This window comes from Phyllostomus hastatus, unplaced genomic scaffold (genome assembly GCF_019186645.2).
Source record: "Phyllostomus hastatus isolate PE091 unplaced genomic scaffold, TTU_PhHast_1.1 phas_scaffold_28, whole genome shotgun sequence".
NCBI lineage: Eukaryota > Metazoa > Chordata > Mammalia > Chiroptera > Phyllostomidae > Phyllostomus > Phyllostomus hastatus.
In genome coordinates, this window is record NW_025334022.1 from 19,831,787 (window position 1) to 19,837,674 (window position 5,888).

The 5,888-nt window shown below is 43.1% G+C and overlaps 1 pseudogene; it reads left to right on the forward strand.

The window, feature by feature from the left end:
- The first annotated feature begins 1,711 nt into the window (after positions 1-1,711).
- Positions 1,712-2,928, forward strand: LOC123805175 (annotated as a pseudogene).
- The last annotated feature ends 2,960 nt before the right edge of the window (positions 2,929-5,888 follow it).

Below are 5,888 nucleotides of genomic sequence, written 5' to 3' on the forward strand. Positions count from 1 at the left end.
AGGTGGTGTGGCAGCCAGGAGAGAAAGGAGCCAAGAGAGCAGGGAAGCATTTTCATCATATTTTATGACTCCATGAATGCACTGCTGTAGCAAGTGGTGTGTGGTAATGAACACCATCCAGGTCAGTTCATCCCCAGACATCACAGTGCCATCGGCACCTATGCCTCAGAGGTGCTGCAGCCACCCTTGCAATCTACTCAGATCATTTCTGTCTGAACTTTACAGCTCTATGAGCTTGGCAGGAGTGTGCAGCCAAGATAATGTGTGCAGATACTTTAAGGGCAGCAGCAGGAGGGCTGGATCCTTCCCATCAGGTCTCTCCTGCTGTGTTTTCAGCTTCAGAATGACTGGCTGAGCAACAAGGCTCTCACTTGCCTTCCTCTCTCTGACCTCTCCTGCTTCATCTGAATTAGTCTTGCTTTCTGACATAGGATCCCACTTATAGGGGTTCCAGTCGGACTGGGCTATGACCATCCTCATTCTAACCCCTTTCAGTTTACTCTCCCATGAATGCATGCAAATCTACAAGCCAGATCCTGCAGAGCTTCTTGCTGGTTTTGTCCAGATGTCACCCTAAGGCTTCCTTACACTCTGCTTAAGTCAACTTCATATCCTTCTCCTACTTCAGTTCACCCCTTAACCACCTTACTTTCACTTGGCCACCAGGCACTTAGCAGTGCAATTACACAGCACATTCAATAGCAGCCAACCTACTGTTGCCTATGCAGCATGTGCTCCTTCTTTTTCTTCTTCCAAAGGCAGCATTCATCCACCACCTTCAAAAGTTCTACAACTTTGCAACAGCATGGATGGAAATGGACAGTATTTTGCTAAGTGAAATAAGCCAGGCAGTGAAAAACAAAAACTATATGATCTCAGCTATAAGTGGAACCTATCAACAAAACAAACAAGTGAGCAAAATAGAACCAGAGACGTGGAAATAAAGAACTCACAGTGACCAGAGGAAAGGAGGAAGAGGGATTATGGTGGAAAGAAAGGGAATAGTCAAGTCAAGGAACATGTACAAAGGATCTATTGACAATGCCAACAGTGGGGAGAACTGAATATGGGCCGTGGGGGATGGGTAGGGCAGGGGATAGTAATGAGGGGAAATGGAGACAACTATAATTGAACAACAATAAAAAAAAGTGACGACCCTGCCCCACCACGTCTCTCCTAGGTGCCCAATGGTCACCTGAGGGGCTCAAGCATAGCTGGCAGTTGCCATGCTGGGCGATAATCGGGTGCATGGTGGGGCGGGGGCGGGGGGAGGCATGCAGGATTCTGCCACATGGCTGCCACCTGGTGAATGTGGCTGCAACCACTGTGCCTGCCCATGATACACGGGAATGTGGCTGGTCACTTAGGATGAAGTGTTGGTTGCAGGTGTTAGTAGGAGAAGTGAAAATAAGAATATCCAGGTATTACGTTTTGACAGATGGCACCTCAGTAATCAAAAGGGAGAAACTGGCGGCGCTACAGCTGGGAGTCGCCGCGGCACCGGTGGAGCTGCGGGGGGCGCTCAGCCCTGGCCACGCTCAGCCCCGTCTAGGCCTGGCCCTCGTCCCGCCCGGTGCCACCATCGCCGCAGGAATGCTCTCCTGCTCCTGCCCACCCGGCCCCAGCGGCCGAGCCGGGGAGTCGAGTGGGATCAGCCAGGGGGCGAGGGCAGCACCAGGACCCCGCGGGGGACACTGCAGCTGGAGCCGTCTGAACTAGGATGTCCCGACATGAAGATGTCAGCTGTGATGCATGTTTAAAAGGAAATTTCCAAGATCATAGATATAAGTGTTTAATTTGCTACGATTACGATCTTTGTGCATCTTGTTATGAAAGTGGTGCAACAACAACAAGGCATACAAGTGACCACCCAATGCAGTGTATATTAACAAGGGTAGATTTCGATTTGTACTATGGTGGGGAAGCTTTCTCAGTAGAGCAGCCACAGTCTTTTACTTGTCCCTATTGTGGAAAAATGGGCTACACGGAGACATCTCTTCAAGAACATGTTACGTCCGAACATGCAGAAACGTCAACAAAAGTGATTTGTCTTATGTGTGCAGCATTACTTGGAGGTGATCCTAATCATGTCACGGATGACTTTGCAGTTCATCTTACACTTTAACACAGAACCTCTAGAGATTTAGATGAATCGAGGGGTATTCGACATGTATGTAGAATGTTTCATCCTGGCTGGGGATTAGAAGGTCCTCGTGCTCATAGATCAAACATGCACTTTACTAGCAGTTCTACTGGTGGACTTTCTTCTTCTCAGATTTCATATTCTCCAAGCAATAGGGAAGCCATGGATCCCATAGCTGAGCTTTTATCTCAGTTATCAGGAGTGAGATGTTCTGCGGGAGGACAGCTTAATTCTTCTGGCCCTTCTGCTTCTCAGTTACAACAACTGCAGATGCAGCTGCAGCTGGAACAGTAGAATGCCCAGGCAGCCCGGCAGCAGCTGGAGACCGCAATCAACGCGAGCTGGCGCACTAACATGGGCAGCGTCACCCCTACAGTCATGCAGTCCACAGCAACAACCAACACCGCGAGCACGGAGAGTAACCAGCAAACTGTCCAGAATTCCCAGTTTCTTTTAACAAGGTCAAACGATCCTAAAATGTCTGAAACAGAGCACCAGTCTCTGGAAAGCGAGCATGCAGACCGCAGCCTGTTTGTCTAGGAGCTCCTTCTGTCCACTCTGGTGCCCTAGGAGAGCTCCTCCTCAGTCAAGGATGACCGGGGTGAGATGGTCGATTTTGGTGCTATGGGCTGTTTAGATATTATGCCTTTAGATGTTGCTTTAGAAAACCTAAATTTAAAAGAGAATAATAAAGGAAATGAGCCTCCACCACCTCCTCTTTGATGACATCCCAATTCGCAGACAATGTCCTCTGTGCTGTATTTGCCAATGAAAGTGGACAACAACTATCTGGGGTTTGTTTGGTGATTGTAAGTTCAGGTCTGCCAATCTTGTTACATTGTGTACATTCAAAAGGAAGAGAGAAAATATATATGATAATCATTTCCACATAACTGATTTTTACTTCTAGCAGGTAAATGTAGGTAGTGATCTCTGCTTCCTGTACCTTGACATGCAAAAGGCTCTTCTAATACTCCACATTCAAACTGAAGAAGAAAATTGAAATCTCTAATGAAGCTGCTGTGTGTATTTATGAATATTAATGAATAAAAACTGCTTGGATGGTTAAAAAAAAAGGACAAACTGTGCCCTGGGTGGTGTAGCACAGTGAATTGAACACAGGCCAATGAATAAAAGGGTCACTGGTTCAATTCCTGGCCTAGGGCACATGCCTGGGTTGCAGGCCAGTTTCCCAGTAGGGGGCACAGGAGACACAACCACACATTGATGTTTCTCTCCCTCTCTTTCTCCTTCCTTTCCCCTCTCTCTAAAAATAAACAAATAAAATATTTTTTTAAAAAAAAGGAGAAACTGTGAGTGAAATAAAAAGGAATTCTGTTCACTTAAATCCTCAGTTGGCAGGAAGATGGCAGAGGAATGAGTGGAAAACACACTAACCTCCTCCCAGGACCAATCTGGAATCACAACTAAATTGTGGAGAAATTACCCCAAACAAACATCTGAACAATAGAGAGAGAAGCCTTATAACCTCAGACAAACAGAACCAGCTTTGCCACAGTCTGCACCTGCAAAACAGCATATAATACATGGTGGGTGGAGTGACCCTCAGTCAACCAGCTGGAGGGAAGGACCCACCAAACAATGACCCAAGAAGAATCAAAACCCAATTATATCCAGAGATCCAACAAAAATGGTATCCAAAGAGCAGCAAATTCAGGAGACCAAGAAGACTGCACCATAATTATAGTAGGGGCTTTTAACAGCCCACTGTCAGAAATGGATAGATATCCCAAACAAAATATCAACAAAGATATTGTAGCATGGACCAATGTCTTAGATCAAATGGACTTAACTGATATATATATAGAACCTTTCTTTTTTTTTTAAGTCTGATTTTGAGTTTCTGAACTTTCTTTTTTAAGTATTTTTTAAGATTTTATTTATTTATTTTTAGAGAGAAAATGGAGGGAGAAAGAGAGAGAGAAACATCAATGTGCGGTTGCTGGGGGTCATGGCCTGCAACCCAGGCATGTGCCCTGACTGGGAATCGAACCTGCGATGCTTTGGTTCGCAGCCTGCGCTCAATCCACTGAGCTATGCCAGCCAGGGCTATGTAGAACCTTTCAACCCAAAGAAGCCAAGAACACATTCTTCTCAAATACAGATGGAACATTTTCAAAGATGGACCATGTAACAGGATACAAAACAAGCCTCAACATATTCAGGAAAATTGAAATCATATCAAGCATTTTCTCAGAAAACAAGGGACTGAAACTACAAACCAATGTCAAGTAAAAAAAATTAAAAACACTCAAATTCATGGAGATAGAATGGCATGCTATTAAACAATGAATGGGGTAAGAGTGAGATCAATGAAAAAACCAAAATGTTTCTGGAAACAAACGAAAATGAACTCACAAAAATCCAAAGCTTATGGGACACAGCGAAGGCAGTCCTGAGGGGGAGGTTCATAAGAATACAGGCCTACCTAAAAAAGATAGAAAGATTTCAAATAAACAACCTAACCCTACATGTACAAAAACTGGAGGAACGACAACAACAAAAAGCCCCGAGCAAGTAGGAGGAAGGAAATAACCAAGAGCAGAGCAGAACTGAACAATATAGAGACTAAAAATACAATTCTAAGGATCAATAAATTCAGGAGCTGGCTCATTAGAAAGATAAACAAAATTGACAAGCTTTTAGGGAGACTCATCAGGAAAAAAAGGGAGAGGACCCAAATAAACACAATCAGAAATGAAAGAGGGGAGATTACAATTGATACCACAGAAGTACAATGATTGTAAGAAATTACTGTGAACAACTATACGCCAAGAAGTTTGAAAACCTAGGTGAAATGGATATATTTCTAGAAAAATATAATCTTCCAAAACTGAATGAAGAAGCAGAAAGCCTGAACAGACCAATAACAGCTGATGAAATTCAACCAATATTCAAAAAACTCTCAACACACAAAAGCCCTGGACCAGATGGTTTAACAGGAGAATTTTACAAAGCATTCAAGGAAGAGGTAACCCCTATCCTTCACAGATTACTCCAAAAAATCCAACAACATGGAAGACTCCCAAATTCTTTATATGAAGCCAGCATCGTCCTAATCCCAAAGAAGATAAAGACATAACAAAGAAAGAAAACTTCAGGCCAATATTGCTGCTGAACATAGACACTAGAATCCTAAACAAAATATTGGCAAACTGCATCCAGCAACATATTAAAAAGATGATACACAATGATCAAGTGGGATTCATCCCAGGGATGCAAGGATGGTACAATACTCACAAATCAATAAACATAATACATCATATAAACAAAAGCAAAGAGAAAAATCACATAATCATATCAATAAATGTGTAAAAACCATTTGATAAGGTACAGCACCCATTTATGATAAAAACACTTAGCAAAGTGGGAATAGAGGGAGCATTCCTCAACCTAATAAAGGCCATATATGAGAGACCTGCAGCCAACATCATACTCAACGGGCAAAAACTAAAAACTGTCTCACTAATATCAGGAACAAGACAAGGATGCCTGCTTTCACCACTTCTATTCAATATAGTATTGGATGTGACGTTTTAGCCACAGCAATCAGACAAGAAAAAGAAATACAAGGCATACAATTTGGAAGGGAGGAAAAAAAACTGTCACTGTTTGCAGATGACATGATACTATACATAGAAAATTCTATAGATTCCAACAAAAAACTAGTCGACCAAATAGTAAGTTTGACAAAACAGTAGTCAATACAAAGTCAATATTCAGA